This window comes from Vidua macroura, chromosome 1 (genome assembly GCF_024509145.1).
Source record: "Vidua macroura isolate BioBank_ID:100142 chromosome 1, ASM2450914v1, whole genome shotgun sequence".
In the NCBI taxonomy this organism is placed as follows: domain Eukaryota; kingdom Metazoa; phylum Chordata; class Aves; order Passeriformes; family Viduidae; genus Vidua; species Vidua macroura.
Window position 1 is genome coordinate 52,859,402 of NC_071571.1, and position 17,262 is coordinate 52,876,663.

Here is a 17,262-nt window from a genome sequence, read left to right on the forward strand (position 1 = left end):
CTTGGTCCTGTTTGTGTTCCTGGTAACTAATACTTTGAAAGGTAAGAAGACTCTGATTTCTAAGTCTAGTTTAACAGTTCAATAAAGTAAACAAATAAACACAAGGGCAGAATAAAATTGAGAGGGTAAAACAATAGATCAAGCAAAAGGGTAAGAACTCATCCATCTACCATAGATATGTTTTTGGAAAGGGAAAAGTTGAAAACTTACAATGAACATAGGATAGATGCACATTTATGGTATTTGGTATTCTTCTTTTGGATTGTGCTTCACCCTAAATGCATGTAAAATTTTTGTCTCATTTTTAATAGCTTAATTTTTGACTTTGAGATATTCTGCAAGCTTGCTTTTTCTCCATAGCTATTTGTGGGGGTTACTTGAACTGATGACAATAATCATAAAACCATGGTTGGTCTCCATTCTAAAATATTCTACTGCCTTTGATGGAGCATGATCTTACTGTGCTGTATAGACTGTGAACAGATATTTCGTGACTAAAAACTCTGGTGATTTTTTTCTAAATTTTTGTTTGGCTTTGTCTTACTGGTTCAAAACTCAGGACTATATTTTATAGCATGTCTCAAATTGTTTTCCTTGTCTGCTGTTTTCTTAGTGGGCCAATTGCTTGTCTGTTTCAGCACCAATGACAAGTTAGCACCAGCCTGCAATGTTTATTCAAGTAAAATTCACAGAGTTTTTGCTTGCCTGAGCACTACAGGACAAAAACCTTTTTGTCCTGTAGTTCAAGCAAAGTAACATATAGCTCTTCCAATTTGTCACATATACTTTAGATATTCTAGCCAACTGTTGACAAATTTGAGGCATGTTGACAAAGTATCATAATTTCCTAAGGAAGATGCTCTTCTATCCCTTATTTTCCAAATAGTTTACTTAGGATGAGATCCTGTAAACATACAAAAGGTTACTATTTGCTTTTAGCAAGTGGGTAACTCCACCAAAATTCAGAATTTACTGTTGAAATTACATCCCTCATGCCAAACAAAGCCTATGACAAAAATTGCATCCACTTCTATGAAACCTGGGAGCCTTGATTCTGAATTGGGAGGCAAGAATGATTGATGAAAATGTGACATCTGCTTTCACTTAAGACTTGCATATCCCTGGATGCCCTGGCTTGCTAAAGAACTCTGAGAAGAGCCAGAAAGTTCAGTTACTGTTAGCTACCACCTGGCATTGTATTCCACTCCGGACCGCTAGTGGTGAGCATTACAGCCAGGCCAGTGCCAAGGATGGCTGGTTTTGATCCATGGGGCTCCTCTCCAAACTTCCAATTTGTATAACTAGCAAGGTGTACTTTTAAGATCTATCTACTTAAGTCTTTCAGTCCAAGACCTGAAATTTGGACAGAAAGAGCTCAACTTTACTGTATTTTATCTTTTTCATTTTTTGTGACTGAGAAATTGAAAAAGTAGTACCAAATAATTAAATATGATGATAGTTTCAAGAAAGGTGGGGGCATATTGTGGGATCGGTTGTTATTCTGGAATCCCATGTTTGGTTGGCTTGTCTTGCTAAAGGTGTGTAGGCAAGGGTGTGTCATTAAGCCCTCGTTAAAGGAACCTGGCACATCAGTGTATATATTTTTTCCTGTTTCCGAAGTAGTAGGGCCTTGCTTCCCTTTGAACAAGACTGTGTGACCTTAAGCTGCAGATTCATTCTTGTCTCCAACTAAGGTGTTACCCAGACTTCCAGTTTGGGGTACAGAGAGGTGTAATTTGTGTTACTCCCTTGTGAAATAGTGCAAATCTCCTGCTAATCAGTTCTTCCCAGGCTTTTGTGGGAGTGAGAGAACTCAAACAGTCTGACATAAATGAGACTCAAGATAAAATAACTGCAGGGAAAAAGAAAAAAAAAAATGACAGCATTTTTGGATGTGTATGTGTACATGGGACTGTTGTCCTCTGCCATTAACGAGAGCTGTGCATGCTGCTGGGTCACACACCAGCAAAAACTTTATGTTCTGTAGGTACCTGATCATCTTTCTGCCAAATTAACCAGATCGAGCTTGTCCTTTGTTTATGCTGACTGCAGAGGAATAGAAAAGATCTCATCTGGTATAAATCCTGACTGTACTTCTTGATGCCCTGACTTTCTGTCTACAGAACAGCTTTATATTGAAGTGGCATGGCATTTTTTATCCAGTACTAGAGGTTTAGTGTCTATCTGAACTGTAGCCTGATACGGAGCAGGATGATCCATTTGGTGAGAGCACAGTTTAATGTCCCACAGTTTAATGTCAGAATGAGACTAAGTCAGCAACTGGTAGACACATAGATGTGAAACACAGATTGAGAGAGGTAGATATAGATAGATATATAACATGAGGTCTTGATGGATGAGAAATTCCTGCTTTAGATTCACTAATCTCAGATGTCTCCTGTCTAGATATCATCAAATATGTTGCGCTGTCTCTTTCTGTAAGGACAAATGCCCACCAAGGACAGATTAAGGCCAGTAGATTGCCTGGATTCCTGACTAGATTGGAATCTGCACCCAGGTGGCAAAGAGGATAAACTAGCAGCTCTCAGAGGCCACTTAATGCCCATGGGATGCTACTTGATTTACAAATGCTATTGTCACACCTTACCTGGGACAACTCTAACTGGGGATGATCTGCTAGAAGTGTAATAGTAGGGCATTAACATATTATGAAAAAGACATTTGCAAATGCCCACTAAGCGGTGTCTCTATAGCTGTACAAGGCCAGAATGAAATAGAAGCAAGTAATCTATTTTTTTCTATTGCCATTTAAAAAAGGCAAACAAATGCACTGTATGTGCATTTGGACTAGAACAATGGAGGCTGACAAAAAGCCTTCCATGGTATTTAAGCATGCTTTAAAATGTTGGCTAGTAGATTTAAGACTTAGGGGAAAACCTAGTCATTTCATAGGGGAGTGTCTGAATTCACCTCAGAATGTGTCTGTCCAATTCATTGCATCAACAACTGACAAAAAAAAGACATTTTGATGGATCCTTTATATATCTGTGATATTCTTCCCACCCCCCGATCCCCACTGACACAACTATAATAGGCAATGTTAACATAGGGTTGGATATGCTAGAAAAAACTGTCCTTTTTTCTGATAAAGGTGATTTCATTCAAGGAATTGGTTTAAATTCTACCAGAACAGCCTATATAAACTATATCTCCTGGAGAATGGCTTGTGACTATACTCTACAAAATACTGCTAAATCCTTTCACGTGTAGTTCAATGGCTCAGCTGGGAGAGAAGCTGAGACAACTCCCTAGAGAGAGGTATCCCAGATCATTTAAAGGGGATGTTAATGATGATCTAGCTAATTATAACAACCTATCACCACCATTAGCAATTTCATTTCTTATTACAACATAACAAAAAGGAGATAAACAGATTATTTATGCCAATTCTGTGTGAAATGTTATGATTTTTGTGTCTTTATTGGATGTAGCCTGCTAGAGACACTCTGCTCTTCCTCCATATGCTACCTGCCTGATAATTAACATGTACAGGGTGTTTTTAAAAGCAAATAAAGGAAATTCCCTTTGCTTGTTTGTTTGGTGTGTTTAAGGTCATATATATCAAAATATCTCAGGCAAAACAATACCATTTTAATTTCCTGTAAGAAGAAAATATTCTTCTGAAGAATGTGCATAGTAATGAAAAGTTTTAATGCAAACATACATCTAAAGTCATGGAGGGTAAAAGTTTTTAAAAAAATACTTTTAGTAAGTTAGTATTTAAGAGATGGAGAACTCAGACTTTCTATGCAGACAGCCCAAAAGTAAATAATTTTCTGCATAAAATTGTCCTTTTTGTCTGTGTGTAAAACTCAGCTCTTAGTCTTAATTTTCCTTCAGTAATCAGAACAGAATCTGAAAAAGAAATATGTAATTTTACATATTTACAAGATTGAAGGGGATAAAAATTACTGCCTTTTCATCTGTTTAATTTTATTATATAGCATTCAAAAAACTTAGTGATGAATATATGTTATAAATAGCTAGGTTAGTTAGATTCACCATTCAAGAGAAATAGGATGGTGTACAAAAGATGATCTGCTAGACTAGAAAGACAAATCTGATCACTAGGGTTCAGTCCTTTTTCCACTGAAATCTAGCAATATCCCCAGTGTTAGCAGAAGGAAAAAGACATAGTGGTTCCTTGCTATGGACTGCCAGAAGAAATTATGTATATCAAGTCTGTGAAAGGCTGCAATGACCATCCTTGCAGCCTTTTGAATGAGGGTTGCTCAGACTCTTGAATGAGGGTTGCTATTTGACACATCTGGATATTTGCTGATAAATTTCCATTTTTTTTTCCAATGGCAGTAATAAAAATCAAACATCCAAATAATGAAAGAATCCAAAGTTACTAATTTACACTAGTGTGTAGTGGTACATCAGTTTATAATTTCTTTCAAAACCAAACAATTAGCTCTTTCTCAGACCCCACATAATTTGCCTGTTCTAAACCAATTCCCTGACAGTAACTGCAGATAAGGTTTTTGCCCTGACCTTTATATCCTTCCCAAATGTGGTCACCTCCACACACTAGTTCTTCATCCCACCTTAGGCCATGAATCTTTCCTTGTGCCCTCAGCTGCAACTTCTGCAGACTTTGAGGATTCTGACATGGTACCATCTTATACTCCTCTTTTCCTTCCACTAGGCACCTCTTGAGACCTCTCTGCAGTAAGAGGCAACCATGCAACAAGGGAGATGCATAGGTGGGGGCAAGATGCACTGGTCAAGTTCTCTTGTGATGGATATTGCATAAATGACCAGAAATTGGTGCCATTGCTCCATATTCCAGGGCTTTACCTGAGGTTGCCCCTGTGAAAGCACAGCAGACCTGTCTATTTCATAGAATGTATTCTTGTAATTGCCTACTGTCAAGAAAAGGACTGTTTTTAAAACTTTGTCTTCTAGTGGATGTCACCTGGATAAACAGCAACAGTTAAGGTCCTTGAATACATCCTGTAGAGCATTTGCTGGGACTGGAGAGAAAGTGGAGGGTGGTGCAACTGGGAGTGGTGAGGAGACTGGCTTTTGGCGTCACTGAATATCAGGTCTTTTGCATACAGCTTATGCGAGCAGAGTCCCTGCTCCTTCTGATTGTGCTTTCCTGTAACAACAGGTGCAGCAAAAAGGGAAGACAAGCACACACCTTGGAGACCTGTAATTTTCAAGTCAGAAGCTGAGAAGAAGTGGGGAGACAAGGTAGGCTGAAGATAAGCAAAAGCATCATGCATGATATAACTTACAGCAGAAATGCCCTGTGGTTGTGGCATATTGAGTCAGAGAAATGAGAAATGCCCGAGTTTTGGCATGGGTCAACAGGTCTTCTGCAGGAGCCAATTCCTACTTGCAGGGAAACATCACAGGAAAATCTCAGAGGTCAGTTTCTCTTGGAGGGGCAATCCAGATGTGGAAAAATCATTATGTTTTATTAATGTGTAGTTTTTCTCTTCCCATTGCATCTTTCAAGTATGATACCTCTGAATCAGACATGAAAGATGATAAGAAAGGCACATCCCTGAACAGAGCTGCCCATTTTCATTTTGTTAAGCTGAAGGTTCTTGGATGTTCTAAACTTCTTTTGCACTCTTCATTGTCAAGGTGTTGAAACATTTACAGTACATTTCAAATGGCAAATGTCACCCACTCACCATCGGTTTTTATTTTCTGCTTGGCCTGAGCAGACAGAGGCACAGGCAGAAACATCCGTTATTGTTTCTGTGTTTCCCTTCTCTCAAGACTTTCACTGCTCAGCAATGCATCAGAAAGCTATTTTTTATAAGCAAATCTTAAAGCATTCTATCACCTCTTTATATTTTTTTTGTCTGTCTTAATGTGAATTGAGTGTAGAGAAATGTTTTGGGTTATTTATCTCAAATTAGTAATATGAGTCTTGAGCAGAGTTGGTGTGAATAATATTAAAAACAAACAAACAAAAAACCAAAACCTAAAAAAGAGGTGTTTTATGATGTAACAAGATGTCCAAACTCTGAGGAAATAACTTCTTTTTTAAAAAGTCTAAGATGAATTTTGATTTGAAGGCCCAGTCTCAAAATCATGCCCCAGTTTTAATGTCTTTTAAGCTATTATTAAAAGCAGTATCTTAACATCAGCAATACTGAATTATAAATGCTTAGTCAAACAGGATGTTCCACATTAATTTGTTTCTTTTACACAGTATCATTTTGGATGTTGGTTAATTTCCCCTGTTACTTTTAAGGGTTTTCATTATACTGAGAGAAAAAAAAAAGAGTTTAAGAAAATTGATTGCATAAAATAGAAAGGAATATGCAATAGGCAGAAAATGAGAGAAGGGTACAATGGGCCGAAGGAACCATATTGCTCTTAAACAGATCTGTTAAGGGACCTGAGGTTTGCCTAATCATTCTGTGCACCAGCACTCCCCCAGCACATATATAGGTATCAGGGGGTGGTATGCATGTCACATAAAGTACATACATATGGTTGTGTATAAAGTACATACAGCTAAAACAAAACATCCACAGTACTATACCACTATTATCATATATCATGAAACAGCTAACATTTTCCTGGGAACATGAGACTGGAAAAGGAAGTCATATAAGATAAAAAAGTTGGAAGAATATCAGCTCTTCATAGGGGTATTCAAATCCTGGTGTTGCACATGCCTCTTCCCTGTGTAGTGTTATGCATGTCAGCAGCATCACTTGGGCAACCAGAGGCTGCTCCTTCGGAGGAGGGGCAGATTTGTCTCTTGGTGTGCTGTGAAATCACTGGCTTCGGAGGCATGGCACCAGAGCACAGGCTCTCATCCGGTCCCTGGTGCCCACCTCCAACAGTGCACGTGTGTGCGTGGCAGCTTGAATGATGTGCAACTCTCACTCAGTGTGAAAGCATCTGACTACCGTGCCTATCCTGAAAGTCAGGGTGTGCTGACCTGGTGCTGTAAAATGTGCATAAAAAAGGCATCCCTGGGGCTGCCAGGGCAATTAGCCTGACTGTAGCAGGGACATCCATGTATTATAGGCATCTCGTTAAAGCTATTTCTTGCACCCAGAAAAGATTTCCAGGTGAAAAACAACTCGAAGCCAGTTAGCCTGAGGAAATTAGGGTTGAAGTGGCCCTTTGAGTCAGGTAAGATTGCTTTCTCTTTGCTTTTAAAAAAACTCGTGGACCAAGTCACCTCAAACCACAGCTTTGTTTTGCAATAAAATCAACATTTTCAATGGTGAGACTAAGAGAAGCTTTATGAAATGCATAGCATCAAAAGTCAGTCTTTCATTTCCATCAGCAAACATACCTTTTTTGTCAAGAACCACTAATTTTTTGAGGACTTTCCAAAGGTAGCCCAAGCTCGGGTACCTTGCTAAATTGCATGTATTAGCAAGAAATCTTACTTGGCTGTGTTGTGAGCCAGGTTATGAACAAAAGTGCATATGAAGTATCTGACATTGTGATGGCAACAATTTAAATATATATATACACACACATACTTTTCCCGAGAGCCAGTCCCACCTTGTGACTTGATGGAAAATGGTTGTGGTAATGTTCATTTATGTTTTCTCAGACTTTTTTAATATCAGGGGAGCAATCTGCAGAACTTTAAAAAGGTAAGGTGTCTTGTCAGGACACATCATTTCCCAAAGGATGGAGATATTGGAACAAATGGCATCCTAGTTCCTGCTATTTCTGAACCACAGCATGCTGCTGTGGGAAACCTGCTCGCAAGGAGCACGGGGGAACAACGGAGACCAGGGCCAAAGAGGGAGGCAGAGGAGAGCCCTGTTTTGTAGGGTGAAGGCCAGACGAGCCTGGCAGGGTGCTGAGGAGGCTGGCAGGTGGGCTGGGAAAGGAGGAGCAGGCGCAGGCATCACCGCCACTCTTCCCCTCGCCCAAGCACTTGTATTTTTTCTCCAAAAGAGCTATTTTTCAGTGTCACATGGCTTAGGTGAAACTTTCCTTGAAGTCCTTCAGTCAAGTCAGCCTGCGGCGCCAGAGCAAACGCGAGCCCAGAAGCCGCAGCATACAGAGAAAACCCACGCGAAGAGCACGTTTACCCCCACAAAAGCCCTGAATTTTTGGCGGGCGGGAGAAGGGGGTGTCCAAGGCATCGGTGCGCGGAAAATGGGGCTGCAGTTGCAGGCTGAGCCGAAGGACGGAGCGGGAGAGGAGGGAGAGGGAGGAAGCGCGACCCGAGGCGGAGGGGCCGCTCCGGGGGGGGGGGGGGGGGGGGGGGAGGCCGTCGCCCCGCGCTGCCTTCTGGCTGTGGGCGGGGTGTCGCCGCCCTTGGGCCGCCGCCGGGGCGGGCCGGGCCGGGCCGGGGGGATGGCGGGGGAGGAGAAGGAGGAGGAAGGGGGGAGCGGGGGGTGTCATGCCGAGAGCTCGCGTTGCAGTCCGGCAGGCCGCGGCCCGACCCGCACCCCGGGGCGCAGCCCTCCGCCGCTCCCCCAGGCAAGCGGCCCCGCTCCCCGCCGGGCCCGGGGCACCCGCGCCCCGGGTAGCAGCCAGCCGCGTCCCGAACGGGCGGAGGGAAGGGGGGAAGGAGAGCGGAGCCCTCTCCGCCGCTCAGAGGAAGGGGAGGGAATGGGGAAAGTTTAGCGGAGGGTGTTTGAATCGGGAGTTATCCCTAAAGAGCCTTTCCCCTGATCTGATCCAGAGGGCAGCGCTGGGAGGAGGGGGCGGCGACGACGAGCAGCCCTGCAACATCTGTAAAACTTGAAGGAGGCGGCGGAGAGGAGCGCGCGAGACGGAGAAAGGAGAGAGGAACAACTTTTCCGACACGTGAGTATCTCGGCGCGATGTGTTTGTTCCCCTCCTTCGCTGGCTGCGCCGAGCCAAAACAATGCGGGGCGGTGGCGGGGCTGAAGGGGACGGGCGGCACGGGACGGGACGGAGGGGTCCCCCCTTCCCTACCAAAACTTCTTGGTACCAGGCGGTAGATTTGGGGATACTTTTTTTTTTGTCTTTTGCTCCCTCTCTTCTTTTTCTTCTTTTTCTCCTCCCCTCTGCTCTTTTTGTTGAACAAAATCAGAAATGTCAGTCAGTGCGAGTGAGTCAGAAGGGATCAGATTACAAGATCACTGAAACTGATGTCGGACCCGCGCACACACACCCCCACACGGAGGCAGAGGCGCGGGCAGCTCCCCGCGGGAGGCAGGCAGGGATAAAACAACCACCACCAGCACCCGCCGGCCCTCCTCTGCCGCCCCCGTCCCGCCTGTGTCCCGTCCCGTCCCCCTGCCCCGCGGGATGCCCGCCGGCCGCGGCGGGGGCCAGCCCCGCTAGCTGCGGCGGCGGCGGAGCAGCGTGGGGACGAGCCGGCGGCCCCGGCCCTCGCCCATGGGCAGCGCGGGGGCTCGGCGGCAGCGGCGGCAGGTACGTACCCACTTGGGCGAGAAGTTCTTTGTTCGCCAGCTCTACTCCGGGCCACTTTCTTGTCGTCTCCCAGCGCCCCGGCCCCGGTCCCGGCCCCCTTCCCGCTTCCCTAACTTGGAGGCGGGGGTCAGGGGGGACCGAGGTGTCTAACCCCCAAAATGGCTGTCACGGAGCGCGGGAGCCGAGGGCACGGGGTGCGGGGCGAGGCGAGGGCAGTCCCCACTCCGGGCCGGGCTCGGCGGGGCACGTCCCGCAGCAGAGCTGCCGATGTGCGGGCGACAGCTGCTGTTTTATTTCCACCCCCTTCTTTCTCTTCGCCCGTACTCCCTGAGCGACTCCCGGGGGTTTTCACGCTAGTGCGGCGGGAGGCCGGCACAAACTTCTCAGGGGGAAAGGCGAGAGGAGAGGGGGAGAATCCGCTGTCACATCTGGCGGGGCGGAGGGGCGCCCGGGGGGCGTCGTTCCCTGCCGGCTGCTCCCTGCGAGGAAGTGGACGGTCTGGTCCCGGGAGGGGGGCGCGGGGGTGCCGGCGCCTCTCTGAGCAGAGCGCTCGGCCCGCTCCGCGCCGCCGCTGGCACGGGGTCAGGCGGGGGAGCGGGGCGGCGGGACGGGCCCGGCCGAGGCCGGGCCGGAGGAGCGGGGCGGCTGCCCCACGGGAGCGCCTCGGAGCCGCCCCGGGCCGGCACCGCGGCCCGGCCGTACGCCGCCCAACTTTGCAGGGTGGGAGCAGAGTGTGTCCGCCGCGTTTCCGATTGTCCCGTGAAGTCGGAGGGGTGTTGGCACAATTCCCGCGCCTTCGGACGGGCCCGCCGGCTCGCAGCTGCTAGCGCCCGCTCCTCAACCCGCGCACCACGTGAAGAGAAAAGGTAAAAGGAAACACACGCCCCTCGCTCCCCATCTCACTCCCCAGTTTTGTTTTTAACCCTCTGGTGCGTAGCTTTTATCCGGTCCTGCGGGTACGGCGTCCGTGGCCTTCTGCCAGTCTGTATGTAGATATATTTATGTAAAACATTTTCTCCCAGCTCCTTGCCAGCTGTTCCACATTTTCCAGCTGCCACTTCAGTTTGAAATGATGGACTGTACTCATCTCAAAGAGCCTTTTAGTCAGAGGTACGGATAGCTATCTGTTTGATACACAGTGTCACGTTTTAGAGGCTACTTCACTAAAGGAGCTGTAAGTAGCAACCCACGGCAAAAGGCTCCTCTTCGTCGCACCCTTCCTACTTCCCTCTTCATTTCCAAGCCTCAATAAACATAATTTTTTAAGCTTCAGCATGCAGACTTCGTTTCTTTTGTATGCGTGCTAACAGAAAAACTTGGAAGCGAAATTTTCCAGAGGCCTTGAGACATGTGGCTGATTAAACCAGCAAACATTTTTAGGAGGGCATGGTTGCCTCCCTGTCTCTCTGTGCTGTAGGTATCTGTTTTGAAATCGTTTAAGTCACTGGAATAGTGAGAAATCACTATGTTTCTCTGTGTTCCAAAATTGTTTTTGGTGTGGTGTTCAAAGAGATTATGGATCGAAATGTGCCAGAACTGGCCTTAAGTAGTTTGAATATTTGTGCAATTGCATTGTAATTTGGAGAGGTGCCTCACTGATTGATTCCTATAATTATTTCATTTAGGTCCTTTATTAAAAATTGATAATGATCTGACAGTTTCTTAATTATATATGTCATGATTATTTTGAAGGAAGATGAATGCAGTGTTTTAAAAGTAAAGTAACCTTAAAATGTAAAAATTGCCATCTTCACACCACTGTATTTCAGTCATGGAAATATATATTAAAAGTAATGGTGAATGAGTTTGGCAATGTAAACTGTAGGCAGCCTCTTGAGAGTTTGTTTATGTAAGGAAGGTTTGGGTATAACTAGCTAGTATGTAAATACTTTCAGCTTTGTCTATAGCCCAATTCTAAAAGCATAAATAATAGTAACTATGAGAGAAGGCTATTTTAAGGACAGGAAATTATTTCTTTAAAAGCAGGATTATGTCATTTTGAATGAGTAGGAAGAATGAGTAAGAAAAGGACTCTTTCAGTGTATGTGTATTCTTTTAAGTAGCAGTGGAAGCAAAACTGTGGTTTAAGGTGCCCAAATGAATGCACTCTTGCATTCTGGTAATAGCATATGGTTTTTAGCAGGACATGCTGTTTTCCATAGCTTTTCTGTAGACATACTGCAAAACAAAGACATTACCTGCATTTTCCTGCATTAGCAGAGTAACATATTTGGCTTGAGAAGGTGTGCAGTGGCCAAGAAAGAGTTATTACTGCTATACGTAATCATCAGTTGTGAAAGATTGTTCGTTTTCAAACACAAAAACAGTCTGTAGCTAAGAAATTAAAGTATCAATGGCTACAAATGATTTTTTTTTTCCTGAATAGTGTTGGAAAAACCAAAATATTCGTGTTTGGAGACATTGTTATAATCTGTTCATATTGCAGATTACTCAAATTTTTAAGAAGATTAATGTATGCACTGATACTGACCCATGAAATTTCAGTTACACTTCCTGCCTCGTTTTGGGGAAAGCTATTCAATTACCTGCACTCCTGTAGTGTATTTGAATTCTAGTCTGCATATTAGAGGAAGGAATGGCATATTTTCATGTTGCTGAGTGTTAGTGAAAAGTTAGTCATCTTTGCCTGATAAATAAGGAATTTGAGGGCTATTAAAGCAGGGTTTATTTGAAGTTATGGACGGAGGCATTTTAATGATCAGTGTTGCATGACTTCAACTATATGGAGATAGAAATGTAAAAAGAAAAAGCAAACTTGAAGGAAAAGTGAATCAACGAGTCATGAAATCCTCAGGAAAACCTTAGTAATGGAATGTTAATGCTTTTAGACTATAGTAGATTACCTTAAAAGTCAGGCTTTTCTTTTTTATGCAATTGTTGTAAATCCCTAGCTAAAGAATACTTTGAAGAAAGCTTTAGTTTTTCTGGCATTCATATTCTGTAGTAATTCTGGTTGTTTTGGAAGATTCAAGGTATTTTCTGCCAACTTGTAGTTAGTCAATTAAAATGCTAAAATGGCTACAGAGGAAGCTTTTTATTTAACAAAAGGTTCAGCTGTAATCATGATTTCAAGTTGTCTTTTAACCACAGGTTTTATAGACATCCTTCCTTTAGACTGTCATTTTTATAAGGGAATTGATTTGTTATACTTTAAAATCAAATAAAATGAGACAGGATAAACAAAAATAGGGCATGGGTGCTGCTGCAAACTTTTCAAGTTCTTTCAGTGCAGTTTTCATCTTTACTTTTATTTGATAGGTCTGTGAAATAGAGCTGTAGACTGGCAGACTTTAAATGAAATTTCACACTTTGATGATTTTTTTTAAACTTTGATATATTGACAGCAAAAGGAGCTGCAAAGCTTTTATATAACTTGAGCAGTAACGCCAAGCAGCAGTCAAACGTCTCTATGCATTTGTGTTTAACTGCAGAAGAAAAACATGTCCATGGGCAGTAGAGGGTTCTTATCAACTCCCTAATCCCAGATCCCAGCAAACCTTGAGGGCATGCCTCAGATCTTGCTGAAATCATTGTAGACTCTCACAGTTTGCAGATTAAATATGCTATGTGTTCCTGGCTCCAACAACAGTTTTATGAGCTCACTAAGCTTCCTGTTTTAAGATCCTTTTCTGAAGTTTTTAGGAGCTGCTAAGCGCGCTGCTGTCTATGGCAAGTGGTACTTGTTAATTTAGGGACACTTCAGGTATTTCATTCTGTCTGTAAAAAGAGCCAAAATGGCTATTTTCAAATTAGAAGTCGAGTTGCACTGAAAAAAAGGAGCTCCTTTAAAGAGGGATTCTGTTGTTTTAATGTGTTTGTCAATATACAAGGTGACAAAGTTTATAAGAGGCTTGATTTGTTTTATGGGGCTCTTTTTAAAAGCGACTTTTTCAGTTGCAATTCTAAGCACAATGCAGCTTTCAGTACATAATTTCTGAGCCTCTTTTAACCAGTTGTGCTTGTAGCAGCTCATTAAACATACCTTTGAAGTTCTTGTTCTCCTTTATGTCTCGAAGAAGGGAAAATATATTCTGCCAAGAATGAATTTCAGTGAATCAGGTGGTTAACCCGTGGGATTTGTTGCCCCTTCTGAAGGTATGGCATTACCCCTCACAATCAGAGTCTGGTCTTTTCTAGGTGCTGAAGAGTTAACTCTTATATTTTATTCACTGTAATCATGTTTATGTATTCGGTGTAATAGTTTTAATTAAAAAGGAAAATACTTCGTGTCCAACAACATGTGTCATATTATTCCCGAGAGAACTTGAGCCAGTTTTGTGCTTAAAGGTTATTCAGTGAATGAAATTTTGAAAGCCCATTTGTCAAAGTACTGCACGGTTTCTGTTAGTTTTCAACCCCCAAATTCATTGTCCGCATGGCCCAGTCATTAGTCAGCAGTGTATTAGTGCTGCCTTCAGGCAATGCTGCCCAGCACTTCTCACCATTATAGCTCTAAAAGTGTACTCTGCCGACTGGTAGAATTACTGCTCTGGTTTCTGCTTGGCTGGGTTTGAGGTAAGTCCCCTCCCTACCTTCCAGCTCACTCTAATCCCTGCTTTCTTTTAAGGCTGCTTTCTTCCGAGATTTAGGGGAAAACTTTCTTAAAGACTGTGCTGGCATCATACTGTGGTTTTGTTGTGGTATACTCTGTACATGTAAATTGTACCTGCCTTACCTTGAAAGTGTATTAAATTGGCTGCTGATCTGAAGAGTTGGTTTCTCTCTCTTTAAGAACAAAATAAGAAACGAGACAATACACTGATGTTAAAAACCCCTGCAAGGTTATTTAGATTACAAGGGACAAAGAAATTGGGATAAAATGTATTTGTCTCTAAATAGTTGCTGGGTGTCAGAGCTGATAATATCAGAATCCACTACAAGGAGATCTGATTTTCTTAGCTGAAGTTGCCACTCAAATGTCGTAATTTTTTTACACTGATCATCCAGATGATTAGGCCTTTTTAAAAATTCATTATTTCTTTATTTTTATTGGTGCTCAAAACGTTGCTGTATTTTTTTGGTATCTGATATTTAGTTCGGGGTGAAGTACCCAACAGACCTTTTGGTGGTTTAGAGCTGAACTTGCCCCAGTAGTGTTTGCTGCTTTGTATGAGACTCTGTTTTCTTTGCATGCAAATTTGTTAATGTCAAGAAAATCAATTGTGTGTAAAGAATACATCATCCAGCTGCCCAGAGAATGAAGCCTTCATTAGATAAGATGTATGAATACCTGAAACTGAAGAGTCAGAAACACACATCAAGTGTCAGTTCAGTACACTGTTCTGAACCGTGTATATTAAAATGAAATCCTAGCACTACCGATTCTTAACTGTCAGGATGTAGTTTGGTGGGGATTTGCTTGGCTCTTCAATTCACTATGGATGTTTTTTCTAGGAAAATAATACAGCTGTGTAATTCTGTGATGACACTTTTAACAAGGATAGTGGATTGTGCATTTGTAATGTAGCAGTTCAGAGTTGTGCCATTGTGTTTTGTCAAGTTACAAAAACATGAAGGAATCATGATGCAGTTTTCCTGCTGTTATGAGACAGGTGTGAAACCTAAAGTAAACTGTAAAAGCTGAAGATAAAGTTTTATAAAGTACCTTTCACACTTGAAGTTCTTCCTGGGTATATGGAGATTTCCTAGCTCTTTTACATGTTAAAACATCTGTGTTGGGTTAGAACATGAAATTCTGGATGAAGCCATCCCTTAACCTGAGAGTATAGCTGAAGACATAACAGGCTTCCAGGAATGGGACTGTGATCAAAACATGGTACTTTCAAAAAACATTCTACTTGATTCCTTTGATCTTGTTTTAAAATGCTAATTGTAAAATATGGAATATAGTCTTTTTCTTCTTCAATTTGCATATTATAAGTTGGGAACAGAAGGCACATCTTTGCAATAGATGTACATTAAATACATTCTTCCTTGAGCTCAGTTCCTGTATAGATTGACATTGATATATAGATCTAGTTTTGTTTCTAAGGAATCTTTCATCTGTTGGAATTGATGAGATAAAACAAAAAGTGTGAAGAAAGTGGTCATTTCAACTGGAATGTTGAGCTCCAGAAATCAGAGTATTTCTGCATTTTTCTGTCGAAGTTGTGGTGACTACTTACTTGACTGTGATGCAAAGCACATCCATTACAGATGCTTGTAATTTGATTTACCAAGCTAAGAAGGCAAAGACAAGAAGGCAAAGGAAAAAAAAAAAAACAGCCTGTATTGTTACCCTAAGTATCCTAGGAACAGTATCAGCAGAGAAATTCATAGAGTTATTTTATCCACACAGCAAGTCGTGCTGTTGTCCCCCTCCCTGTTCTCTAAGAATATTCCTGGCCTTTCAGATCTTGAGCATATGAATGAACCAAAATCCAGGTTTCATAAAACAAATGTGTTGCCAAAGGAAGTCACTGTACTTAAGTTGTTTTGGATTTAGTGCTGCTGAATTCCTGAAAAAAGACGGGGAAAATCAGAGTGTAGGCTTGGTAGGGAAGTTTGAAGTGTCCCCCCCTCATTGTAACCTACTGCTACAAACAGTACAGTCCACAGGAGATTTTTTTCTCCTTCCCCCTGTGCTAATTCTATTACAGCTAATCTTACTTTGACATAATTATTAGAGTTTTTCCTGCTGCAGAATTTGAAGTACAAGAACAAGTAGGATTGAAAAACAAGCAGTAACACAGCTTATTCTGAATTTCTGAGCAATATTAGGTAGTTTAATTGGAAGGAGTTTTGATTTCTCCAGAGTAAGTGCATTATTAGTTTTAGGCACGCCCCCCTCCCCAAATACATTGAAGTATTTGGAGACTTGAAAGATATGTAGCACTTTCTATTTTTTAAGAAATAAACTTTATTCTTTCCATTGTATTTAGACAGTTTGTAAGAAAATAAAAAAAGAAATAAGGGAAACCATGTGATTAAAATAACAAATGCTTAAATGCAGAGTTAATGACCTGATTTGTGTTGTTTTTGTTGTGGGGTTGTTTGTGAGTTTGTTTTTCTTCAGTTCCTTATTGTAAAGACTCTCAGACAGTGGAAATGATTATAAAATTTTACCTCAGAGGATATAACATACCTGAATTGTAAAGCCACTAAGTCTGGGCTCTGTTTCTCATCAGCTTTGTGTTGCATGTTCCCAAACAGCAGTTTCTGTGAGGGATAGACTAGTTAGAGATGGACAGTTCGACCTGAATTCTTCAGTGTTGTTATCCACTAAGTTCTGTTTGCTGAGTATGAAAATGAATCATCTCTTTCCTGGCAGAAATCTGTTTTCTTTCGATACAGAGTTTAATCTGTTGAAGTAATAGTAAAGACTATTTAATTGGGGTTATACTTATAAGCTTTTTAAATCCAAAAAACAAAAGTAGATGTAATTTACTTGTAAGGCTGTGTGGTTAGATGTGTATTTAAAAGCGACTGAGGTGCTGCCCTCAGTATAAAGTGCCACTTATTGATACTATTGTATGTGTATGTTTAAAATATTTTCAGAACTTTTAGGTAGCTGGGTTTATCTGTAGCAGAAATATGTAAGCAGATACGTAATTCCCCTGGAGCCAAGCAACTATTACAGTCAAATCAGTAGTTCAGTGTATGCCATAGAATATTTTTTGTCACTTAGGATCTTAATCACGAGGATGCTAATAGCACTGGTTTGCCTAGCTGATTGCCTTTGCGTTGTGATCCTCTGTTATTGTTGCCACAAGCTATTTAACCTATCAGGAACAGATCAGATCGTTATTAACCAGGCTTTAGGTCTAGTTGTTTTTCATTCTTTATAGGGGGAAAGAAATCAAAGAAAAATAACAAGGAAAAAGACAGCAGATAGTAATGAATTTGGAAAGATTGTATTAATAC

General features: G+C 42.1%; 1 protein-coding gene across 1 annotated transcript in view; it reads left to right on the forward strand.

Moving 5' to 3' along the window:
• Positions 1-9,311: 9,311 nt before the first annotated feature.
• The window catches only part of GLI3 (GLI family zinc finger 3), a 202,698-nt gene continuing 194,747 nt past the window's right edge, over positions 9,312-17,262 (forward strand). The window contains exon 1 of the mRNA XM_053986985.1: positions 9,312-9,378. The gene's annotated coding sequence lies outside the window, so the exon portion shown is untranslated. The remainder of the gene's footprint in view (positions 9,379-17,262) is intronic.